This window comes from Lepus europaeus, chromosome 13 (assembly GCF_033115175.1).
Source record: "Lepus europaeus isolate LE1 chromosome 13, mLepTim1.pri, whole genome shotgun sequence".
Classification (NCBI taxonomy): domain Eukaryota; kingdom Metazoa; phylum Chordata; class Mammalia; order Lagomorpha; family Leporidae; genus Lepus; species Lepus europaeus.
The window spans coordinates 76,953,218-76,980,668 of NC_084839.1; the positions used below are offsets into that span (position 1 = coordinate 76,953,218).

General features: G+C 38.3%; 1 pseudogene; it reads right to left on the minus strand.

Moving 5' to 3' along the window:
• Positions 1-27,451, minus strand: part of LOC133772377 (ribosome biogenesis protein NSA2 homolog) — a 54,248-nt pseudogene that overhangs the window by 21,082 nt on the left and 5,715 nt on the right.

A 27,451-nucleotide genomic window follows, 5' to 3' on the forward strand; every position in this document is an offset into this window, starting at 1 on the left:
GGTGCCGGCCATTATTCTTATACTTTTTTTATCCTATATTCATTACTATATATCAGAGAGGTCATGATATTTGTCTTTTTGAGACTGACTTATTTAAGTATAATGAATTCCAGTTGATTCTATTTTATTACAAAAGTGAGGATTTCATTCTTTTTTTGTGACTGAGTAGTATTCCATCATGTATGTACACCACCTGTCCCCCTCCTTTTAAGTCAAGTAATTTATTTTGAAATTCAGAGTTACAGAGAGAGAAATGGAGAGAGAGAGATTTTCCATCCATTGTTTATTCCTCAGAGGGTACAACAGACAATGCTGGGCCAGGCTGAAGCCAGGTTCCAAGTACATCTTCCAGGTCTCCCACATGAGAGGGGCCCAATTACTTGTGCCATGTTCCACTGCTTGTCCAAGGCCATTATCAGGGAGTTGAATCAGAAGTGGAGAAGCTGAGACATGAAACAGTGCCCAAATGACATGCCAGCACTGCAGGCAGCTTTACCCAGTATGCCAGCCCCAGCCCATTTTCTTTATCCAGTCATCAGTTGATGGACATTTCAGTTGATGCCATATCTTAACTACTGTGAACTATAAACAATGGGGGTATAAAAATGCTTTCATATGCTGATTTCAATTCCCTTGGGAAAATTCCTGAGAGTGGGATGACTGGATCATATGATATTGGATAATTCTATTTTCAGATTTCTGAGGACTCTCTATGCTATGTCCCATAATGGGTGTACTAGTTTACATTCCCACAACAGTGTATTAGGGTACACTTTTTGTAAAATCCTCACAAGCATTTATTTTTTTTTAATTTTTGAATGAATATATGAAAAGAGAAAATCCTTGGAATTATTAACAAAAGAGGTCTGGGTTGGCTTTCTCATATCAGAATAAAACACTTTAAATTATTGGAAGACACACAAAGGAAAATAAGGGTCAGTGCATTGAGAAATCAATTACAAACTTATATGCACCAAACATAGCCAAAAAATGTTAAAATTGATAAAATTGAAGAAATATAATATATTTCCATGATAAAAGCTAAAGATATCAAGAAACCACTTTTAATAATGGATAAAACATGCTGATGAAATTAAGTTGTATAATGGTATAGATTGCAATTTTTGGAGCCGGTGCTGTGGCGCAGGAGGTTAATCCTCCACCTGTGGTACTGGCATCCCATATGGGCACCAGTTCTTGTTCCAGCTGCTCCACTTCCAATCCAGCTCTCTGCTATGGTCTGAGAAAGCAGTGGAAGATGGCCCAAGTTCTTGGGCCCCTGCATTTGCATGGGAGACCAGAAGGAGGCTCCTGGCTCCTGGCTTTGGGTTGGCACAGCTCCGGCCATTGCAACCATTTGGGGAGTTAGCCAGTGGATGGAAGACCTTTCTTTCTGTCTCTCCCACTCACTCTCTGTAATTCTATCTCCCAAATAAATGAATAAAAACCTTTTAAAAATGCAATTTTCAACACTGCAATGGTGTGAAAGTAATATGCACTCAGTAGAAGCAATTCTTTGAATTTTGATCTCTTCTCAGGTTAGCAAGGTGTGGTACAGTACCTTGTCATGCTGGGTAGTAGCAGTGAGCCATGACTCCAGTCAGCCAGGCCATTATATGCTTAAAAAAATTATCCTCTACAGTGGATATTAAATTCATTTTTGACTTGTAATGTTTTTCAACTTGTCTTAGATTTATCTGGATGTAAACCCGTTATAACTTGAGTACCATCTGTGTTGGCAGAAGATCAATAAGGAAATATAGAAATTGTAACAGAATGTAACCCAACTAAACTGAATTACGTAGAACATTTCCTCCAACATCAGAACATATATTCTTCTCCAGTGAACATAGAATCTTTCCCTGAGAAATTATGTGTTAAGCCACAAACCAGTCTCAATAATTTAAAAGATTTAAATTATAAAAGCTGTTTATGTGCTCACAATGGAATGAAGCTAAAAACCAATGAGATGTGCCAATTAAATAACCAATAAGTCCAAGTTAAATCACAAGATAATTTAAAAATACTTGGAGACAAATGGAATTGAAAACATCATGTATCAAAACATATGGTACATAATGATGTGAAAGAAGTACTCAGTAATTTATAGCTGTTAATCATATTAATAACTTTACATGTAAGCATAAAATTTAACACAAGTTTAATCTATAACCAGCAGAACAAGAAGATTATAAAGGTTAGGGGGTAGCGAAACTGAGTATAGTATAAAAAAACATTGGAATAAATGAATCAAAAATAGTTTCTTGAAAAAAGTCATCTAAATGGGAAAAATGATTTAGCTAGAGTGAAAATGTGAGAAAAAAGAGAAAATATAAATAATTAAAATCAGAAATAAAGCTGAAGATATCAATACTGGTCTTAAAGAAAAGTAAGATTATAGAATGACACCGTGGATAATTGTGTACCAACGGTTTGGATTGTGTAGACAAAATAACTAATACCAAAAACATGTAAATGATCAAAGCTAACTCAAAAAAAAATTTCAGCATACCAACAATGAGTAACGATATTGGCTCGGTAAACTAAATATCCCAGAAAAGAAAATTCCAAGACTATATTTCTTGTGTTCTGAATTCTCCTGTATTTAAAGAATAATAAATATTGGTGCTGGCATTATGCCCTAGTGAGTTAAGTTACAGCCTGTGACACCTACATCCCTTAAGGGCACCTGTTCAAATCCTGGCTGCTCCACTTTTTTTTTTTTTAATTTTATTTAAGGTATACAAATTTCATGCATATTATACATACAGATTTAGGAACATATGGATACTTCCCACCCCACCCTCCTTCCTGCCCATGCTCCTACACTTGCTCCTCCTCCCTCTCCTATTCCCACTCATAATGTTTACAGTGATCTACTTTCAGTTTACTTTATACTCATAAGATTAACCCTACACTAAGTAAAGAGTTCAACAAACACTAAGAAGAAAAAAATACTGTTCTTCAACTATGGAGACAATGGCTGTAAGCAGTCATTAAAGCTCCAAATAGGAATTTCATTCCTATACATTACATTTTTGGTACTCTACGATTTACCATAGATCAGGGAAAACTTAGAATATCTGATCCAGCTTCCTGCTAATGGCCTTGGAAAAGTGGCAGAAAATGGCCCAAATACTGGTCCCCTTGCACCCATGTGAGAGACCCAGATAAAACTTCTGATTCCTGGCGTTGGCCTGGCCCAGGCCTGGCCATTGTGGCCATCTGGAGAGAGAATCAGTGGACGGAAGATTCTCTATCTGTCCTCCTCTTATGGTAACTTCCAAATAAATAGAAAAATATTTTTTTAAAAAAGAATAATAGATTCTCATAAAATTCTTCCAAAATATGGAAAAGAAGGGAACACTTTCTATTTCATCTTATGAGGTCAGGATTACTCTTATATGAAAGTTGAATATTAACATCACAATAGAATAAAACTATAGATCATTCTATCTTACAAATGCACATTCAAAAATCTTGAACAAAGTCACAGTGAGCAATCCAATGTTATATTAAAGGATTATATGCCATACAAGTGACATTTATCTGAGGAATGCTAGAGCAGTTCTGCATAATACAGTACATTGGAGTAATCCATTGGATTCATAGAAAAAAATGATGGCCGGCGCCGTGGCTTAACAGGCTAATCCTCCACCTTGCAGCGCCGGCACACCGGGTTCTAGTCCCGGTTGGGGCGCCGGATTCTATCCCGGTTGCCCCTCTTCCAGGCCAGCTCTCTGCTATGGCCCGGGGAAGGCAGTGGAGGATGACCCAAGTGCTTGGGCCCTGCACCCGCATGGGAGACCAGGAGAAGCACCTGGCTCCTGGCTTCGGATCAGCGCAATGCACCAGCTGCAGCGGCCATTGAAGGGTGAACCAACGACAAAGGAAGACCTTTCTCTCTGTCTCTCTCTCTCACTATCCACTCTGCCTGTCCAAAAAAAAAAAAACATTGAAAATATTAACACCTTTTAATAAAAAATATAAAAACTAATATAAGCAATTGGTTCAGATATTTATGAAAAATCAGTTAAGATCATACTCAGTACTCAACTGTTGTATAATAATGAAAGCTTCTGTCTTATGTTCTTAGCACGATGATAACTGGTATTACCACTGCTCCATTGTTATTAAACATTGTTCTAGATATTCTGTTGAAAACAATTAAACAACAAAAGGACTAAAAGGCATCCCAACTGGAAATAAAGAATTGAAGTTACCTTACTCCTAGATTATGTTTCTTAAGTAGAAAAACTTAAGAATACACAAGAAAATTACTAGATCAAATAAAAGAATTCAGTAAAACACATGGTACAAGATTAACAACAACAATCAATGATGTTTACCTGCAATGAAAATCTAAAAAGGAAATTAAGGAAAAACATTGTATTTATGGTAGAACATAAAAACATAAAACACAGAAGAATCAATTTAAACAGGAGCTGAGAGATATGGATATTGAAAACTATGAATGTTACCAAAAAGCTAAAGAACCAAATGAATGAGAAGATCCCACATTCATGTATTAGAGAGCTTAACTATTGTTAAAAAGTCAATGCTATCTAATTAATTTACAGGTCTAATACAAATTGCTATGAAACTTCCAATGCTTTTTTTCCAGAAACAGAAATACCAATCCCCAAATCCATATGAAACTGGAAAGGATGCCAAATAGACAAAACAATCTAGAAAAATAAAAAGAATCAGACTCATACTTACCAATTTCAATATTTACTACAATGCTGTAGTAACCAAAAGAGTATGGAACTGGAAAAAGAATAAACATGTAAATAAGTAAAATACAATTGACAGTCCAGAAATAAACTTATATGACTGTAATCAATTATTTTTGACAAGATTGCCAAATATTTTTAATAGGAAATAATAGTCTCAGCAACAAATACTCCAGTACAGTTGGATTTCCACATGCAAAGAATGAAGTTGAACCTCACACCCTATACAAACACGAGCACAAAATGAATGAATGACCTAAATATGAAAGCTATAGCTACGAAACCCTTAGGAGAACACGAGTATATTTTCATGACAATGGACTTGATAATGTACAGGAGATCTTTAAAAAGTTCAAGGAAAATGTGTGTTTTGAAAAATACTTCATGGAATTCAAAATTGTCTTGCACCAAAATAAACTTATCTTTAAATTATATTTTTATTGAACTTCTTGAGGTATAGTTATATTTTAGATACGATCCCCAAAGCATGAGTAAAAAAAGAAAAAAAATAAATTGACTGCATCAAAATTCAGAACTTTCATGCGTCCAAGCAAATTATGAAGAAAATGTAGAGAATGGACACAAGAGAGAATTATTTGACAATCCTGTATCCCATTTATTCAATATACACCATCAACAAATCTGTATTACTTTCCAGGGTCTGCTGGGTGCCTAAACAGAGTTTTATTACCAAATAGCTTGGAGCCTGGATAGCTAAGATCAAGGAGTCAGTAGGTTTCTGTTTAACCTGAGGTATACTTTCGGGCTTGTAAGTTGGCTATCTTCTCGCAGTGTCTTCATATGGTCTGTACTTTGTGTATGTGCATCCATCTTCTTCCTTTTCTCAGAAGGAATTTAGTCACATTGGAATACAGTCTCACGCTGTCACCCCAATTAAACTATGTCTTTTCAAGAGCCCTACAATACCATTGAAGTTAGGGCTTCAACATGCATTTGGCTGGTGGGGATAGGGTGAGGCAGACAGCACACTTCATCATATTTTTTTTTAATATTTATTTTATTTATTTGAAAGACAAGGGTTACAGAGAGAGGTAGAGACAGAGAGGTCTTCCATCTGCTGGTTCACTCCCCAGATGGCCCCAATGGCCAGAGCTACACTGATCTGAAGCCAGGAGCTTCTTCCAGGTCTCTCACATAGGAGCAGGGGTCAGAGGACTTGGGTCATCTTCTACTGCTATCCTGGGCCATAGCAGAGAGCTGGATTGGAAGAGGAGCAGCCCGGACTAGAACCGGTGCCCAAACGAGATGCTGGTGCTTCAGGCCAGGGCTTTAACCCGCTGCACCACAGCGCCGGCCCCTCATTATAGCTTCTTAACAATTTAATAAATAAAGACAAATTATTTTTATAAGTAGATAAATTATGTAAATAAATGTGTTTCCAATCTAGACATATAGATGGTGGCTAGTGCTATGGTGCAGCAAGTTATTGCCCTGGCCTGAAGCGCCGGCATCCCATATGGGCACCGATTGGAGACCCGGCTGCTCCACTTCCAATCCAGCTCTCTGCTGTGGCCTGGGAAAGCAGTAGGAGATGGCCCAAGTCCTTGGGGCCCTGCACTCACGTGGGAGACCCGGAGGAAGCTCCTGTCTCCTGGCTTTGGAGTGGTGCAGCTCCAGCCGTTGCAGCCATTTGGGGAGTGAACCACCAAATGGAAGACTCTCTCCTCTCCCCTCTCTCCCCTCTCTCCCCTCTGTCCCCTCTCTCCCCTCTCTCCCCTCTCTTTCCTCTCCCCTCTCCCCCCTCCCCCCCTCTCCCCTCTCTCCCCTCCCTCCCTCTCCCCTCTCCCCCCTCTCTCCCCTCTGTCTCCCCTCTCCCCTCTCCCACCTCCTCTCTCTCCCTCTCTCCCCCCTCCCTTCCCCTCTCTCCCCTCTCCCCCTTCCTCCCCTCCCTCCCCTCTCCCCCTCCCTCTCCTCCCTCCCCTCCCCTCACTCCCCTCCCCTCTCCCCCTCCCTCTCCTCCCTCCCTCTCCCCTCTCCCCCCTCTCTCCCCTCTGTCTCCCCTCTCCCCTCTCCCACCTCCTCCCTCTCCCCCCTCTCTCCCCTCTCCCTTCTCCTCTCTCCCCTCTCCCCTCTCCCTCCTCTCCTCTCTCTCCCTCTCTCCCCCTCCCTTCCCCTCTCTCCCCTCTCCCCCTTCCTCCCCTCCCTCCCCTCTCCCCCTCCCTCTCCTCCCTCCCCTCCCCTCAATCCCCTCCCCTCTCTCCCTGCTCCCCTCTCTCTCCTCTCCTCTCTCTGTGTGACTTTGACTTTCAAATAAATAAATCTTTAAAAATAAGATATATAGATGTGCAAAAAATAATAGAATAGAGGCCCGATTATATTAGGGAACCACAACCAAAATCCTAGTATGATATCACTTAATACCAGCCAAGATGGGTACAGTAATGTTTTTAATTATGGAAAATGTAAGTATAATGGGAGTGTGAAAAAAACGAAACCCTCATGCTTTGCAGGTGGCAGTGTAAAATAGAGAAGAAGCCATGGAATACAGCTTCATGGTTCTCTTCGACTAGGTATATATCCAGAAAGGACTAAAATGATGGACTCAAACAGATAGTTATATATCAATGTTCACAGTAGTATCTTCTGTAATAGCCAAAAGCAGAAACAAATCAATTATATATCAGCAGATGAATGAATAAAGAAGCATAGTATAAACATATAATGGACTATTATTCATTGAGAGAGTAGTGAACTTCTGATACATATGTTATAATAGGGATGAAACTGAACAACATTATGCTATATACAATGCCAAACACATACAAAAAAGAAACACTGCTAGATCCCACTTACATGAAATATCCAGGATAGGCAAGTCATAGAGAAATCATAGAGACAGAATAAATATCAGAGGTTTATCAGGAATTAAGAGGAATGGAAGTAGGGAGTTATTATTTAATGGTTTCAAAGTTTCTTTATGGAGTGATAAAAGTTTTAGAAAAAGATACAGGTGATGATTGTACCACAGTGTGAATATAATTTGTGCCAACAAATTTTGTACTTAAGAATTGTTAAAAGAGAAATATTATTTTATATATCTTATAACAAAAATAGTGGTGTAGGATAAGTTTTCTTTTTCTTCTGAGAAAGGGAGAGAGAGACAGAGGAAGGCGGGGAAGGAGGGAAGGAGAGAGAGAGAGGGAGAGAGAGAGAGAGAGATATGAGAGCGATGAGAGATATCACTCATGTGTGCTGGTTGCCTCCCCAAATGTCCAAAACACCCAGGTGGAAGCCAGGAACTGGAACCCAATGCAGATGTCCCATGTGAGAGGCAGAGACTATGGTATGTGAGCCATCACCTTCTGACTTCTGCTGTGCACATCAGCATGAAGCTAGAATGGGGAACAGAGCCAGGACTCAAACGCCAGGCGTTCTGAAATGGGGTGCAAGCTTCCCAAGTGGCATCTAAATCACTACAACTAGAACTTGTTCAGTGTTATCAAGATAATTATATACCCTCTGTTAACATGTTCACTGTTTTCCCAGTGTTTTTTGCTTTAAAGATTTACTATCGCAGAATATCACACAGCACTAGAATGTATATCATTTGCTCCAACTCCTGCAATTTATAGAAATGGAAATTGAGCCACAGATGGGCTTAATGACTCAAAAAAAGTCTACCATTTGCTCAAAAAGAATGATTTAGAATCAAGTTAAAATAACATGTTGGGCTATTCATTAACTTGTGGTTTGTTATTTATTATGCAATGAATGGTTTGCCCTGATTACAAGATTTCTAGGGGTTACGAGTGATATAAAGGTTATAAAATTGTCTAGGAAACGTGCAGAATAGACCAGAGGGATTTGCCAAAGGCTTGAAATGTTTCGTAAACAACTGCTTCCGCAGTATAGTGTGCAGCCACTAGGTTGAAAAAGAACAGCAGTCGAAGAGTGAGAAATCCAATTAAATAGGAGACTGATGGACTGAGGCCTAAGGTGCACAATGTTGGTCCTAGTGGCACCCAGATCTAATTTCTGATATTAGGGTCTAGGGATGCTATAATTTCTAGAGTGATGATTTGGCCAGAAGGTCAGAGTTGAATTAAATACTTTCATCAAACAAATAAAGGATTTCCAACATTGTGTGTGTGTTTCTGTGTATGTGTGTGTGTGCATGTTGCTGTAGCAACATACCTGAGACTGAGAAATTTATAAAGAACCGAGATTTTTTTTTTATATAATTCACAAGTGTAGGAAGTCCAAGCTCAAGGCATCAGCAGTTTAGGGCCTTCATGCTGCAATACCTCTTGATGGAAGGTGGAAGGGTGGCAGACTTATGTGAGCAGTAGAGCATCAAAGTTGCTTTTAAAAAAAACCTCACTATCAATAATGAACTTATTCCTGTGATGATGGCATTAATCTATGCGGCTTCAGTAGCCATGATCTTATCACTTCTAAAGGGTACCACATTTCAACATTGTTCCACTGGTATTAAGTTTCTCACACATGAATTTTGGGGAACTTATTCCAACAAAACCACAAGATAACATAATGCATAATTCATGCAGTAAAAGAAAATGCTCCTCATGCTATTACTGTGTTAAAAACAAATGATACCAAATATTCTGTAACACAAAGTCTTAGATTATTCTGTATTTTGAAACCAGTTATGAAAACAGGATGCAGTCTAGTGTAAGTTGCTGAACAAAACTGACCTTCATAGAATAGTCAGTGAAAATGCTGTCTGATATAGTGGTAGGAGCACTTTAATTCAGATTCATGTTATACCTCTAATATTTGTTGTGATTGAAGACTGTACTATAAGATAGCATTTGATCCCTCTGAACTTCCTAGCGCACATGAGGATGCTGACAAACACTCTCTAGTGCACTGTGAGAGCCAAATGTCAAATGTGGTGCCAGATACCAAATAGTAATCACTAACACCTACCTAAGTGGTGTTGAAATAATAATCTGCAACGTTTAGTGATGTTACATAAGGAATTTTAAAAAATGAGTAAGACACAAATCTTGGCCAGTTTACAAATAAACTAGCTAAATCTTAAGCATATATTTAAGCAATTGATAGTCCTAGTGATTGAGTCCCTGCCACCCATGTTGGCTACCTGGATTGAGTTACTGGTTCCCAGCGTTGGCCCAGTGGATGAAATATAACATTCATTCATTCATTCATTCATTCTCATTCTCTCTCTCTCTCTCTCTCTCTCTCTCTCTCTCTCTCTCTCTTTCTTTCTCTCTCTCCCTCTCCCACCCCCATATACAAATAAATACATTTAGAAATGGAAAAATAGCAAAACCACAACTGGGGATTAGAAATGTTAGTTTCAATTGATACCTGCCTTAGTGATTTGGAACTTCCAAGGATTTGATTATATTAATATTTTCAATGTGATTGCTACACCAACACAACTCTTAGAAGACTGAAGTAGCCCAATTTTGTTCTACCTTATAAGGTGTAAAATTGTCTAAGAAGGCAACATGAGTATAAGCTAGAATCAATTTAAATTCCCTGATCAGACGAGATATTGTGTCATCAGCTATTGTGTGCTAAAGATGGAAATTCTGGGGCTCAATGTCCTTGAATAATTTTCCACCCTTAACATATTTGTTGTGTGGTACAGGAGCTTGAAAAATGCCTCTTTAATTACTGGCAGGGTTAGCATTAGATTAATAACTCTTCCAAATCCTCCCATTAGCCTACAAAATCAGGAAGATATTAGCCGCCTTAACTTGTGATAGCAATGATGAGATGATCTACGTGAAAGCACTTTACAAAGGTCTTACAGTTCTCACAAATGGTAAATCTGAGTTATCAATGCCTATCATATCTGTTCAGTTTAATAGGTGATTTAAGGGCAGGGTATCGGAGATAGTAAATTTTGTTTTTACATTTTAGTGTGTTGGAAATATCTTAGCATAACTTGAGTTATGCTAAGCAAAACTTATGTTATTACTCAGCAAAACTTGAGTCCATGTGTTCATCTAAAGTAATTGAGGTGATTTTTTCATACATTCATCCCAAGTACACACGGGTATGTTTCAGGATCCATGTTATAGAATTTGTGCTGTGATTAGTAGAGCAAGAACTACATCATGCAGTCTCCTGGGCCTGTTTGTGCTTTTCTCCTTCCTGGCACCAATTCCATCATCCTCAACCAATCAGAAGCTTCACAAACTCCCTGGTTTTCAATGAAAGTCCCAATGTCAGATCATGCACTGCTAGGTTTCCCTCACAGTGTTTCTACAGAAGATGAGCTGCATGGGAGATGAGTTTTCATTGTTCTTCATTACCTACCGATTTTGTGTTTCTGAGTCCTTCAGTTTATAACTGAAAACTCAGAATGTGAACTTCAAGTTGTTTTGGCTCTCTGGGAAAATAGGAATGATAGTGGCATTTTCTTCTTAGTGTTATTTTAAATAGTAAATTTAGCATATACTTACAAACCATAGAACAATGCATAGCACCTCATAGCACTACAAAAGTGTCAATAATTGTCATTGTGATCCACCTGCGTATAATATTTCCTGAGACATCTCTACCTCAGTAGCAGCTGCCTGTCTCTATCATTGTGTGTGCATGTTTGGTGTTGAAATTACTAGTTACAAATAGAAAGAATCCTCTTTTCAATTACTTATTTGGAAATGTGCTCACCAACCCAGACCAAATGGAGAAAGACATTGAAGGCTATTCAAAATCAATGTGAATGTCAACACACAAAAACAGATAGCCTGCCTGCCTTGTAAAAAGCACAATGAACAAATCAATGAAGCCCATTAGAAGGTACTCAGGAATAATAAATTATAAAGGGATAAATAGTACTTCAAATCTACTTTGGCTCTGAGACCTTGAACTGAAGGTGTCAGAATTGGAAACTACCTGAATATTCTCTGTAAAACTTAAGCCAAGGTAGAATATATGAATCCTTTTTCAAAGGTCAATACCTCTACAAGAACAAAATGTTCTAGTCAATTTGTGTGTATGTGTTCCACTCTACAAACAGTTTTGAACAAATAAGAGCACTGATTTCTGTCTCCCAGTGCAAGCTCCCTTCCTGTCCACTTCCACGGTATAGTCATAAACAGGAAAACCTTGGGTTGGGAGTCCTAGACCACCATTACCAAATTGAATATGCAACAAGAAATCTGTCCTGAACTAGTGGTTGAGAAAAGAGCTGATATTTAATTTTAGAATACTTCTTTATTACATTTTTCGTGTCTTTTGTTGTTAGAATGTTTAAGTAAAGAAACTATCTGGTGTCAATGGATGAACTGCTACACCTTTAACTAATTGGAAAGGACCTAAATAATTATTCATATTTAATTTGTTAACAATTCCAGGGAAAACTGCATTTCAACAAAGTCAAAGAAACCTATCTATAGTGTTACAAGCTGAAGCATTGTTGAGCAAGTGAAGGAAGAATTGGGGTTATAGAGGTTGTGGCCACTTTCTCTGAAATCACATATTCAATTCAGGTAGTACTTTACTTCCCCACATAAGGTTAGCATCATCCTGGTGTTTGGACAAAGATGCTGTCAATTTGCACATTGCCTTCTGGAATTTTGTACCCAATTAAACCATCTGTTGGTGCCCCGGAGCACACCCACCTGCAAGCTTCTCAGATAATGAGTTGCTCAGTTTGAGTAAAGGCATTCTTCCACAAGGACAATGCCTTCTCCTGATTTAAAAAAATATCTTAGAAGAAATCGCCAGAGCAGAAAGAAGCACCAAGAATATGTCGTTTTTATACAGTGAAAGGGTCAACATCAGACAAGTGTGTGAAAAGCAGATTTGACCGCATCAGCAACTGTGTGTTCTCTTCCTGAATTTTTCTAAATTTACCGTTCTTTAGAGAGAAGTTCACATGGTCGTGAGATTAGATCTTCCCCTGTGTTGCAGAAGCTACCCTGACAGTCATGAAGAATGTGCTACTAAATGGCATCTTCAAAATTGGGCAGGTTCTGATTAGTGCTATAAATTTACCTATGATGTACAGGAACCAGGTACATGATGGAGAAATTATTTCTTCATGTTTTTGTGCATGCAGGACGTTCTAAGGGTTACTGGTTTATCTTTAATATATGTCTGTGAGAGACAGGAATGAAAGTAGAAGATACAGAAAAAAACTGAAAACAATCTCTCCTTTATCAGGTAATCAATTGAAGGTTTTCTAATCTGGGTTTCAACATGCTTGTGCAGAAAATACTCAGATTATATTGAGCCTTCAGTACTAATAGGATCAAATAAATGTTCATAAACAAGCATACCTTGCTGCACATAAACTGAAATATTATTTCTTTGAGGTTTTCCATAAACTAGCATTCTAGCCTTATCTACTTTTGCTGAAGCTACTGATACATAATAGTTTATAGGGTTAATAATTCTCTATTGCAACCATTGGAAAAAACTTTGATCAAAGAAAAGTTTTCAGCATCAGGTTAGATATTATGACATTTGTATATTGTAACTTTTGTTCAAGTTCACAAATAACTTTCTTACTCTCAAAAACAGGTAATGACTGCTGGGTGCTACATTGAGGAGACTGGGGTCAAGGAGAGGCACAGCAGAAACAACTGAGATGTAGTCTCTGGTGAAAGAGAAGGAATTGCCTGGAGGGCATTGTGACATAGAGGGTTCTGGCCCTTCCTGGGGCACCCGCATCCTGTATCAGAGTGCCTGGGTGAAGCCCTGGCTATTCCGTGCTTCTGATCCAGCCTCCTAATTATGCAGCCAGAATGTAGTGATGATGGCCCAGGTGCTTGGGTTCCTGTCACGCCTGAGGGAGACAAAAACATAGCTCCTGGCTCCTGACTTCAGCCTAGCTCAACCCTGGCTACTGTTGGCAATTGGGATGTGAGATGGCAGATGCAAGATGGCGTGTGTGTGTGTATCTGTGTAATTCTACTTTGCAAACAAATATTTAAATAAGTAACAAAGTCATTTAAAATATTTTGGCAACAATTTTAAAGTGAATTATATCTTATATACTTAGAAAATTTCAACTTTAGAAAAAATTTAAGTATGCATGTGGATCACAGTATATTTCTGTTGTATAAGGCTGGTCTAGAAAATAGATTTAGATGATCGGGTTGATCATGACTCAAAAACATGTTAAGTCAATGTCTTTTATAATTTTATATCACCCTCACCTTATCATGTGCTTGATGGATTTTTTGTGTTAAAATCTAAGTACGGAGCCTAAAAAAGATAACAGTAATTAACATTAGCTAAAAATTTGCAATGTCCTATTAAGTATATGCTATAATCCCATTTATAGATGGGGAAACTGAGCTTTAGAGTGCCTAAGGAACTCACCAACATTGACTGGCAGGCAGTGGAAGTGTGGCTTTAAATATTTATTTATTTTATTTGAAAGGAAGAGTTACAAAGCGGCAGAGGCATAGGGAGAGGTCTTCCATCCATTGGTCCACTTCCCAAATGTCCCCAAACGGATAGCTGAGCCTATCCAAAGCCAGGAACTGGGAGCTTCCTCGAGGTCTCCCATGTGGTTGCAGGGGCCCCAGGAGTTTGCTATCTTCCACAGCTTTCCCAAGCCATAGCAGAGAGTTGGATCAGAAGTGGAGCAGTGGGGACTCAAACTGTCATCTATATGGGATGCTGGCAATGCAGGTGGCAGTTTTGCCTGCTATGTCACAACACCAGGCCCTAGAAGTGTGTTTTTCAAAATTTTTTAAATAAATATAAATTTGAAAGTACAACTTTTGGATTATAGCAGTTCTTCCCCCATAACCACCCTCCTACAGCAAACCATCCCACCTCCAACTACTTCTTTCATCCCATTTCTCATTAAGATTCATTTTAAACTATCTTTATATACATAAGATCAACTTAGTGTTATACTAAGTTAAGATTTCAACAGTTTGCACCCACACAGACACACAAAGTATAAAGCACTATTTGAATACTAGTTTTACCATTAATTCACATAGTACAGCACATTAAGGACAGAGATCTTACATGGGGAGTAAGTACACAGTGACTTCTGTTGTTGATTTGACAATTGACACTCTTATTTATGATGCCAGCAATCACCCGAGGCTCTTGCTATGAGCTGCCAAGGCTATGGAAGCCTCTTGAGTTCACCAACTCCGACCTTATTTAGACAAGACCATAATCAAAGTGGAAGTTATCACCTCCCTTCAGAGAAAGGTACCTCCTTCTTTGATGGCTGGTTCTTTCTGCTGGGATCTCACTCACAGAGATCTTTCATTTAGGTCTTTTTTTTTTTTTTTGCCACAGAGCCTTAGCTTTCCTGAGGAACTCTCATGGGCTCTTTAGCTGCATCCGAATGCCTTAAGGGCTGATTCTGAGGCTAGAGTGCTGTTTAGGGCATCTTCCATTCTATGAAGTGTGGTTTTAATTCTAATCAGCTAAGTCCTGTTCTATATCCCCTGTGTTAGACTCAAAAAATATTCATCACATTCAGGATAATAGTTCATTCCAGGAAATATTTAATTAAATACTACAAAATTGACACAACTCAGATAAATCATGATTCTCTGTTTGTGGTAAATGATTTGTAAAGGACTTTAGGGTGTCACATCAATGATTACCTCGCAAAGGATCTATTTCCTCTCTGTGGAACTCTTGGGTACCCAGAGGTTCCTATTTCCACTTGTTATTTATACCCATGGAGTGGAGGGTAATATAAATTCCTGTGGTAAAAAGCAGGGGAAATATACCTCACTAGTGATTCTGGGTGACTGCGAGTCTCTGTGTGTTCACTACTATGTAGGAGTGTCACAGATACAGCTGTTATTTTCTCAAACCAGTTGAGGTTAAATATAAATTATAATTTTAACTATGGTCTAAGAATTAGAGTATATTATTAATTTAACTTCTACTTTCTCCTAAAACTTATCTCTTATGTTTTCCTTTTGCTATGTTTATATCCACATAAAACTCATATGTTGAAACCTAATTTCTAACGTGTTAATATTAAAAAGTGAATAAGTGGGAAGAGATCAGGCCATGAAGACAGAGCTCTCATGAAGAGAAAAGTGCCTGATTAGAGAGGCATTGCTCTAGACACCATGTGTGTTTGCTGCAAGAAAATACGAGGTACTGTCTGTGAGGAACTGGCACTTGCCAAACACTGGATCTGGCAGCAGCTTGATCTTGGATTCCCAGCCTCCAAATTTTAAGAAATAAATATTTGTTATATATACATCACTCACTCTATCACATTTTGTGATAGCAGCTGAGAGGGACTTAAACACCATTTAGGTATACGTCGCGGAGAACATTTCTTGATAAGTAAAAACTTATTTTAGAATCAATTATTTGGGTAAATTTGCTTATAGACAAATCTTCAGGATCACTAAATTATGCTAACATTGATTAATATATTTAAGATCCATTTTTTAAATTTTTATTTTTAACTGACACATAAAACTTGTACATATTCATGGGATCCCATGTAATATTTCAACACATGTGTACATTACATAATGTCTAACTGAGCTAAGCATATCTACTCAAATATTTAAGATTCTTATAGTGAAAACATTCAAAATTCTTTCTTCTGGCTGTTTTTTTTTTGAGAAATATAGAGTGAATTATCATTATCTATAGTCATCCTACTCTGCAATAGAACACCTGAACTTCATAGTTGGATCTATCACTTAGTCCCCTCCTTTCCTTCTGCACTTCCCAGTAACCAATCACCACCATTATACTCCTAACTTCTGTAAGAGATGAACTTTTTTAGATTCTAAATGAGAGTAAAACCATGCAGTATTTGTCTTCCTGTGACTGGCTAATTTCACTTCATAATCATCTTCATCCACATTGTTACAAATAACAATATTTCCTCCTTGTTATGCCTAGCCAATATAGTGTTGTGTATATGTGCAACATTTGTTCTTCAATAGAGGGACATTTATAGTTTTCAGTTTCTTGGCTTATAAATACTGCTGCAATAAACCTACATGTCTAGATGGCTCTTTCACAGCGTGTTTCATTTTTCTGGATATATGCTCAGTAGTGAGATTGCTTGGTAATTATTTTGTTTTAACTTTTGGAGGAACACTCACACTGTTTATCACAGTGGCTGTGTTAATTTACTTTTCCACTGACAGTGTGCAGCAGGTCCCTTTTCTCAGCATCCTTGTCACATTCTTTTTTAGTTTGTCCTTTTGATAATAGCCAATGTAACTGCAGTAAGGTAATATCTAATGGTGGTTTTGATTTTCCTTTCCCTGATGACTGTTAGTGTTGAACATCTCTTCATGTACCTGTCGGCCATTATATGTCTTCCTGTGGAAAATGTCTGCCTATTGCTCATTTTAAATTGGGTTATTTGACTTATTTGCTATTATATTACTTGAATTCCTTATACATTTTATTTAGTAATAGTTTCTCAGTATTTAAATATTCTCTCCATTTCTGTAAGTTTCCTCTTCCCTCTTAATATTCTCCTTTGCTGTGCAGAAGCTCTCTAGTTTGATGAAATTCTTTGTCCATATTTGTTTTTATTTCTTGTGCCTTTGGGGTCTCTCCCAAGAATTCTTCTCCATTCCAATTCCTGAAGTTTTTATTTCTTCTAGTGTCAAAGTTTCAGATTTTACATTTAGATTTTAACTCATTCTGAGTTGATCTTGTATTTGGTGAGAGATAAGAGTCTAGTTTCATTCTTTTGCATAAAAATATCCAATTTTACTTGTACTATATATTGAAAAGGCTGTCTTTTTCCAACATGAATTTTTAGTACTTTTGACCTATTTATGTGGTTTACTTCTGTTCTTTTGGTCTTTCTTTCTGTTAATATGCCAATATCACTCGGTTTTAATCATTATAGCTTTGTAATTGATTTTAAAATTTGATCTTTGTCTAAAAGTTGTGGGAAGGAAGTTCATTGGGCAAAATAGACTAACTTTCCAGCTTATTGCAGTGTGAAAAATCAAAATCTCTCTACTCACCTCTCTCTCTCTCTCTCTCACACACACACACACACACACACACACACACTGGCTGCGGTTCCTTGTGAGTAACCTTCATTTAGTCACCTTGTACTTATTGAGGAATGATGGACATGTGCAGAGGCTCTCATTATTCAATTATTCAATATGAAATATGTATATGAAAGCTACAATTACATAAACCTGTTATGTTACATTTTGTAAAGTGTAACATAACAGGTAGTTTTAACCAATTGTTTATTTACTTCCTAATTACATGCTGTAATAAAACACAATCCCATATAAAATGACCTAATCTCTAATATGTCTTCCTCTAAATCATAGGTTAATTTGAGGTTCAGGAAGGAGGACATAGTATTTTCACCACTAGGTGGCGTCGATGAAGGTGCTGTAGACAGGGATGCTCACTCCCAGGGAGTAGATGAGGACTTCTAATCTAATCTGCAGATTACATCCAGCACTTGAACTCTCTTCAGAACAAGATCCAGACCCTCCTGCCAGAGCATTAGGGGATTTTGGGTGTATCACTTCAGTAGGAGAATTATGTCAAAGAATTGTGACAGTTCCAGGACTTTACATTTAGAAAACTCAATTATGTTGGTCTTATGTGAAAACAGTGTACCTAGTGGTTCTGCTTCTCACACCAGTTTGGCTGTGGGATTTACATATATGCAAATAACACCATTTATATATATGAAAATCACACCAGCTAATATCATGATCTTGATCAATGGGTACAAACAGCCATTGCTTATTGGTACTGCTAAGAGGCCATGGCCACAGCTGGGAAATATGGGCTATAAAATGTCTAGAGGGTCCTAATTCACACTCCTCCACCTCCCTCCCCAGGAAAGACCTTGTTATAGTGGATTGTTTCTCTTTATCTTTCTGCCATCTCTGTTTTATTTCCATCCTTTTGTTCCATAGTTATCACCTAGTCTTTAAACCCTTGATTCTTGAAATCTTTAATTTTTCTTGCATGATCCTCCTCTGTGCTGTGTGTCACTCTAGTTAGCTATGAAAAACTGTAAAACAAACTGACATAAAGCAAATAATAAAGGCTCCTGTATCTCTATTCTCAATTGATTGTATACTTAGTTTGAAAATATGGGAATTATTTTATTCTTTACTGATGTTTGTTTTCCCCATTTGCCATAGCTGAATATATTTTATTTCTGATGCTACTGGTATTTATATATAGCCCCTTACAACTCCTCAGAAAATAGATTGCTTAAGCATTTCACAATAGGAAAACTGATTTCATTCTCTGTGGAACTAAACAATACTTGGATACCATTTGCTTCTTGATGAGGTCTTCAAATGTACCTGGTTGGAGCTGTCTATATCGTACAGTTTGACGGATGTAAGGAAAGACTCCTCCAAGTACATGCATTCACAATGCATTCACATATAAATAAAACTTCTTTGCTGTAGTTTGAGAAATCAAACCACCAGCATTTTCTATTTTTTTGCTATCTTCGGTGGAATCTTATTTTGAAATAAAATGATAATTATTTCTTAATTGTTGTGAGTTTACTATTGTCATCAGTATGTGGCAACTCTTTTTTAAAAAAGATTTTATTTATTTATTTGACAGGTAGAGTTACAGACAGTGAGAGGGAGAGACAGAGAGAAAGGTCTTCCTTCCCTTGGTTCACTCTCCAATGGCTGCAAGAGCCGGAAGTGCAATCCAAAGCCAGGAGCCAGGAGCTTCTTCTGGGTCTCCCATGTGGTTGTAGGGGCCCAAGGACTTGGGCCATCTTCCACTGCTTTCCCAGGCCACAACAGAGAGCTGGACTGAAAGAGGAGTAGCAGACTAGATCCAGCACCCATATGGGATGCTGGAGCCATAGGTGGAGGATTAACGTACTGCACCACGGTGCCGGCCCCAGTATGTGGCGATTCTAAACTGGATGAATGTACTGATACAACAGGAGAGAGAAAAACTAGGATCCAATTTGAGAACCAAAAGAAGGTCCCAGATCATTACACACAATTCTCTCCATTTTAAAATCAATGCAAATAAGGACGAGAGAGGAGATGATTTCCTCTACATCACACATTTGTCCTGTCCTATGGCCAGCTTACACTGTTTTCTTGGGAAATCTCTGGTCCTCTACCACCACAAATGCTAAACAGATTGTTTAAAATAAGGTTTTTAGTGGAAGGATGTGGTTTTCAACCTCACCTTTACCCCTCAGGGCTAACACTTTCAAGATATTGCTAAAATATCAAATTACAACTAACTGAGAAAAAAAACATAACTTTAGGTCTTTTTGTCCCCAGTAATTTCTGTTGAGCAGGTACTTCCAGTTCTCTCTTATTGGACTGGTTTATTTCTAAATTCTGACTACCATCATCTGCTATTTTCCCCTGCCCAGTGACATTTTTATCTTCAAAGCCCCCTTGTCTTACACTCAATTCCTTGGTAATCATTAGGCAGTCACTGCCTTCTTGGCTGCAGACCTGCTGCCTTTTTACCTTGCACCTGAAGAATTGCTGTAACTATTTTCTTTACCTTTCATCTCTACTGAAAGTGAGAGAGTAGGAGGTGAGCAAGGTGTTGGCTATACTTCAAAAGAGTCTTGATCATGAAAGGAGTTAAGAGCCATATGAGTTGACTTTTTTTCATACATGCCATTGGCTTAACATTAAGCAATTTACTTTGTAATTATTATGAATTTGGATGGTCTCTAAAACACCAACAGTCCTAATATGAATGAATTTAATCCATGTTTCCTTTTAAAAAACTTAGATTGAATTCATATCAGGGATTGGATATTTTATAATGGAACCAAGGCTACAAAGATGAAAAAATACCCAGTGTCTATCTTTTCTTGGTCTAGTCTGTAGCTCAAATATGCAAAAATATTAAGCATACTCTAGCACTTGAGCAGAGAGAAAAACATGACTATTTATTTTAATTTTATGGACAGTGTATAGTGAGACAAGCATTAAGCAACATAAAATGCATCAAAGTTCACAGAAAAATGTGCATGCTTCTTCTCTATTCTGACCTGGACATTCCACTGATTTGCTTTTCCCTAACACACACTCACATTCTCTCTCTTTCTCGCTCTCTTTCTCTTTCATTCACACACACACACACACACATATGCACATGCACCACCTCCACCCATATTCCCTGCAGATCAGACTCATCTGACCAGTTTGATCACAGGTCAATTCAACCACAAACTTATTTGTAAACTTACTTTACTATTCATCAATGGCTAATCAATTCAGTCAAACTGGTTATTTGGATCAATTGACATTTGCCCTTCTCCCACTCCAGCTGAGGGTTTCTGTTATTCCTGTAGCTACCTGCCACACTGCCAGGTGATAATCAAGGTACACTGGATTCAACAACCTGAGTTTATAACATCTTCTTACCTAGAGATTTGGGTTAGATTAATTTTTAGCATGGCAAGTAGCCATAAAAGGCTAAATCTGAGTTTCGAAAACTATTCCCAATCCCTTGGCAGAAAACACAGAAAACAAAAGGTACATGAGAAAAATATCAAAGGAGGGAGTGCACACAGTTCCACAATGCCTCTCTGCCCCCCCCCCCCACAGATGTACAATCAATACAGTTAGATTGGAGGAAGAAGTTCTGGTGTCTGTTACACAGCGGGTGTATGTAGTTAACAATAACGCACTATATATCTCCAAACAGCTAGAAAAGAGGATTTTGAATGTTGCTATCACAAAGAAATAATAAATGTTTAAGGTGATGGATATGCTAATTTTTCAATTTGATCATTATACAATATATACATGTATCAAAACATCAGATTGTACCCCATAAATTTGTCTAACTAATACGTATTGATCAAAAATAAAAATAGAAAAATACCCATGTTCAGTAAAGCTCATGTGAAATGTGAAACTCATTAGTTTGTAGGAGCAAAGACACTGAAGGTTTTCTTGTTTATACAATTAGTTGGTATGGGAGAGTGTGGCGCTGAGGGTTCTCCCTTCAACCTTCAAAGTCAAATTCTTCAGTCACCACACCATGCAAATACAGTTTCCTGCTGAGATTCAGAAAAATATTCAAAGGAGATTCAAGAATTTGTGCCTGTGAATCCTCTTTGCCATATTAAGATTTAGAATAGAAAATGGTAAAAATTTGGAGATTTGGATTGGGCTTATCCTGCTCCTCACCTGGAACTTGGGACAAGCTTTAAACAACTATCCTGTATAAATATGAATCTGCTCATCCCAAGAAAAGTGCAACAATATATTAGAATATTTTTCTGAAGAATGCATGAACATAGCAGTCACATATACACAGAAGAGGGAGAAAGAGTTTAAATATCTATAAAATTCAGAGAGAATCCCAAACGTACATGACTAAACTTAATGTATTAAAACTATTTTTGGTGCCAGTGTTTGGTCTAGCTGTTAAGATGTCAGTGAGGACACCTGGCTTCCACATTGGAGTATGTGGTTTAGATTTCCAGCTCTGGTTGCTGACTTGGGTTTTCCGCTAATGCAGAACCTGGGAAGCAACAATCATGGCTGAAATGACCAAATTTCTACCACACCCATGGGAAACCTGGATTGAAGTCCACACTTCCAACTTCAGATTGGCCCAGTCCTAGCCATTACAGGCACTTGGGCTGGCATTGTGGTGTTGTGGGTAAAGCTGAGGCCTTGGCACTGGCATCGCATATGGGTACTGGTTTGTGTTCCGGCTGTTCCACTTTTGATCCAGCTCTCATCTAATGGCCTAGGAAAGCAGTGGAAGATGGCCAAAGAGCTTGAGACCCAGATGAAACTCCTGGTTCCTGGCTTCAGACAGGTCCAGTTCCAGCTGTTGTGTCCATTTGGAGAATGAACCAGCAAATAGATGAACTAACTCACTCACTCTCTCTCTCTCTCTCTCTCTCTCTCTCTCTCCTCCCTCTCCCTCTCCCTCTCCCTCTCCCTCCCCCCTTTCTTTCTATGACTCTGCCTTTCAAATAAATAAATAATTCTTCACAAAAAGATCCAGTGATACAATCCTGTCCATTTGCAGTTCACATGTAAAACACCCCTCCTCCCTTCCTTAGATTCCACAGGCTAGACCTATGTGGCTTTAGCAGCTTTCAGTCTAATATGCGGTCAAGTTGGGCAAGACTGCCTTGACCTAGTCTATTTACTTGCTGCTTCTCAGCTATTAGCAACAAAGAAGATATAGTGAAAAAGAATTCTAAATACTATTCACATGCTTTCCATGTCTTAAAAGAACTATATAAATATACTGTATAAAGGAAGGGTACTTGGTGATTGTTTCAAGGGCCTTATGATTCTATCTGTTTGGCTATTTCATTCTCCTCTTGTTTTTCTTGGCCCATGCACTAAATATAAATCCAATCCACAAAGGCAAACATCTGTACCAATTCAGTTCCCAGAATAGAGTATACAGGCTCTAAGGAAATACTATAGAAATGTAATGAGCACATTATTTGCACAGTTGTGTGTTGGGTCAGTGAACCAACAAAGGTTGATGACCTAACCAGGGAATAGTAATGTCTGAAAACCATTACCACTCTAATGTTGAAGAACAAGATGAGGAAACAGAGGTACTGAGAGGTGGGATTGTCTGGAGGGGCTGTGATTTAGTTGTTGGGCAGAGGCTCCTGAAGAGTAACTGTGACATAGGTAGGGGATCAAGATCAATGCCAATTCAGGTGTGGCAGACATGGCACTGGGGGAATAAACAACCCTTTTTTTTTCTCATCCCAATTTCATATGACCTGTAGATGTTTCTCCTGAGGGGAATGCAACTGGACCCCAGAGGAGAAGAGAGCCTGTACAAGGAAGCATGTCATTTCACAGAGCAAAGAATCAAAGGGTGTCTACAGAAGTGAGCAAAGAAGACATAGCTCAACTTCTTTTCATTTGTCTCTTTCATTCAACGTGTAGTTTTCTTTGTAAATTAGAAGAAGGTAACTCAAGTCTGTCTACTTCCAACAGTGTACAGTTGTCTATGGGGAAAATCCATATTGAAACCATATTTAAAGCTCTTTAAAGAGCAATTGCACTTCCCCCACTAGTGTACACTTTGTCACCTCTTCTCTCTCTCTGTGCCTTGGGAGCCTCAGGCATGTGAAGACACAGGGCTACAGCAGTGATGATGGTGTTCAGAGAAGAACTCTGAAAAATCCCTGATTTGTTACCCTAAACACACAGAGCCAGTGATTCTGCCTTCCTGTTGAGGAGGAAGAACCCTGCCATTTTATTTGCAAATGGAGACATTTTAGAGGGAATATGCTTTGGGAATCCACACACCTGTGCAAAAATATTTGGCTTCTTTCTCAATAACATTTTTATGTAAACTGAGGAATAATGGGGTGACATGGCAACAATTGGTAAACACCAAACCGTGCAAAAGATTTCTCTCCTTGCTGGTAATTGCCTTCATCTAAAATGTGGAGAGATGAGTATCCCTTTTCTTCAGGTTCCATTTTTAGGCAAGAGGGAAAAACGACACTTTCTAAGATGCCAAGGCTTTACAGATCATTGGGGGAGATCCATAGGCTTTGGTCTCTAAGGAGAAGGATGGAGGAAAGAAATGAGTGAGCACTGCAAAAAGCTAATCTTTCCCTTTTCTTCTTCACTCCTTACCACTTGCATTCATGATCAGATTGCTGTTGTATTGCTAGAGCTGGCATGCCCTTAGAGAGGCTCTAATATAAACTGATCTCAGTAGAATTTCAGATAAAAGAGTTTTAGAAGTTTATGATTGCATTACTTTTTTATTAATGCAGATCCTCACTCTTCCAGTGAATATTTTATGCTTGTTTCTTATGTATGAGTATATGCTTACATATCATAAATTCCTTGAAGGAAGTACCTTCTTTTTGTACATTCCACTGACCTTAGCCACACTCGAGGGAACATAATAAATACTCAATAAAAGATGACCAGCTGTACGTAATAAGCACTGAGTAAATTAAAAACTGTTCTGGTTCATAAGGCTTTAGAGATATTTCTTTATTATTAAACTTGTCCTGATTTGCTTCATCTTGCCTTATTTGGTTCTGCATTATTTGCTCTTAACTTTGGGCCATGAAACATTCTTTTATGAAAGGTAAGCATTTCTCTGTGAGAAGAAAAGATTTATGCTTTCATATTTTATTTTGTAATCAGATTTTCAGGTAAATAACTTAAACATATAGAAAACAAATATTTTATGGGGTGAGAAACAATCTCATTAATAGTTGAGAGAAGAGAAGTTAAAATTCTGCACTGAGACTGCAACTACTAGCTGAGACTTGGCAATTTTTTTTGCTAAATTATGTCATTTTAGTTACAGATCACTTAGACCTTCCAATCTGTCTCTTTTTCTCGCAGGACACCACTGAGATTTGTGCTGATGAGCGTAGACACCTTGGTAGGAGGAACAGTGTCATTGCCACGTTTTCACACATGTCACTCAGAACTTGGCTCAGAGTAGGTGCTCTGAATTAGTTTAATGTTCACAGAATCCTTGGCATGGTGAAACAATCAGGGAAAAAGTAAATCAATCAATATATTTGTTTTTTGCAAAGTGAAAGGAACCAGCATTGTATAGAAGTGTCTGGCTTTAGCCCAGGTCACTTGAATACCATGAATTCTAGAGTCAGATGCCTTTTAACTCCCAGTTCTGCCTTAACTACTATAGGGGCATGGATAACAGTTAATATATCTGCCTCAATTACATTTTTTGTAAAATGAAGATAGTATTATTTAATTTTAAAAGCTTAAAAATGGCAATATATGTGGAATGTTAATAGTGCCCTCAAATTTTTAGCAATAATCAGCTATTCTTAGAAAATTTATTTATTTATTTGAAAGGCAGAACAGCAGAGAGGGAGAGGCAGAAAAAGAAAAGTCTCTTCCATCTGTTGACTCAGTCCCAAAATGACTACAATATCCAGGGGTGGGCCAGGCTGAAGCAAGGAGCCTAGAACTTTATTTAGGTCTCCCATGTGAGTGCCATCATTGTGCCATCATTGTACCATCATTGGCTGCTTTCCCAGGCACATTAGCAGAAAGTTGGATTGGGGTTGAAGGAGCCAGGACTTGAACCATTAGATGGGTATGGAATGCCAGAATTTCAAGCAGTGGCTTAGCCTGCTGTACCACAACACAGGTTCTGGTCATTAGTTATTTAACAAGGCCTCTTGCTGTTCCTCAAATAATTTGTCATAGAACATGACTTGTTGCATTTAAGCACAGGACTAGCTTGAAGGTTTCTATTAGATTGAAGCTGTGCTAATGAGGAAACAAATGTTAAGTGTAAGTAAATCTGGTTCACATTTTAGAGCGTATCAATAATAGTTAAGTCTTTAAAAGAGAGAGAGAGAATGAGAATCACTTATCTGCTCATCCTCTTCCCAAATACCTACAACAGAAGCTACGGATAAGGGAGAAGACAGGAACCCTCAACTTTATGCAAGTCTGCCATGTGGTTGAAAAGGTCCCAACTATTTGAAACATCACCTACTGCTCCCCTGACTATGCATCAGCAGGAAAACAGAATCCTGAACAGAGTTAGGAAGATGGGTGTCCCTAGTAGCATCTTAACTGCTGTGTTGAATGCCCAATGAGCCATTTGTCTTTCAACAGTGAGCCACAAGCTGCTTTTGTGTAGAGATCTCATCCGTATAATGGGTTTATACAAGGAAATGATTATGGGTTTGATTTGGTGACATCAACATAGCTATTGCTTTGCAAGTTTGTTTCTATCTAATTTACCTCTTTTCAACTTGTTTCCCGTCAGAATATCTTCTCAGTGTTGGTGATGTTGGTTGCTTTTGCATCATGACAGTCCTATGTGCTGTCCTCTTAGGAATCTGGGGACTTTCTCCTCTTAATGAATAGCGTATTCTCCCCCTTCTTTCCTCCTTCCTTCCATACTTATTCTCTTAGGTTTTTCCTAATATTTCTTTTATTTAGTTACATTTAATTTATTTGAAAGGTAGTGACAGAGAGGATTGTGTGTGTGTGTGTGAGAGAGAGAGAGAGAGAGAGACAGAGAGAGAGAGAGAGAGATGTTCCATCTTCTGCTTGTTCACTCTGAATTTTCACAATGGCTAGACCTGGGATGAGCCAAAGTCAGGAGCCTGGAATTCCATCCAGGTCTTCCACATGAGTGCGCAAGGGCCCAAACACTAGCATCATTTTACCAAGCTTTCCCAGTTACATGATCATGGATCAGAGCAGCTGGATCTGAACCAGCTTTCCAATATGGGATCCCGCTGTTGCACGTGGTGGCTTAATCCACTGCATCAAAAAAAAAAAAAAAAAACAGTGCCTTCATATTTCTTTCATGAGGAAATTGAGAAGGGAGTGAGCATTTTCAGTTTTGAAAGTGGAAAGTTTTATCTTGGCCACAACGATTCACTGCTCCAACCACTGGATTCCTTCTATATAATCTCACTTGGTTGATGAGGTTCTCAGGGTTCTGGACTGAATGATGTTTTGTGCCCCAAACGTATTGTAAGACAAATTCTGCACTATGCCCTCTCTTTGAAATCACATACTTTTGTTTTCTTTGGGTTTTGATTCTGCATTCCTCTGACCTTCCATTATTTGTCATATATCTGGCCTTTTTACCTCTCCCCAGAGAGTCCTGAGACAAAAGACATTGATGGCAGAGAATAACACATAAGTTTACTTCCAACCCCTAGATACAGTGATCCACGGAAATGCACAATATAGAATCAGGAGACTTCATTCCCGGTGGACCACAAGAGGACTAGGTATTTTCAGTCAAGCACTTACTCTCTTTCCATCAGGATAAGAAGAAATAACCTTCAAAGA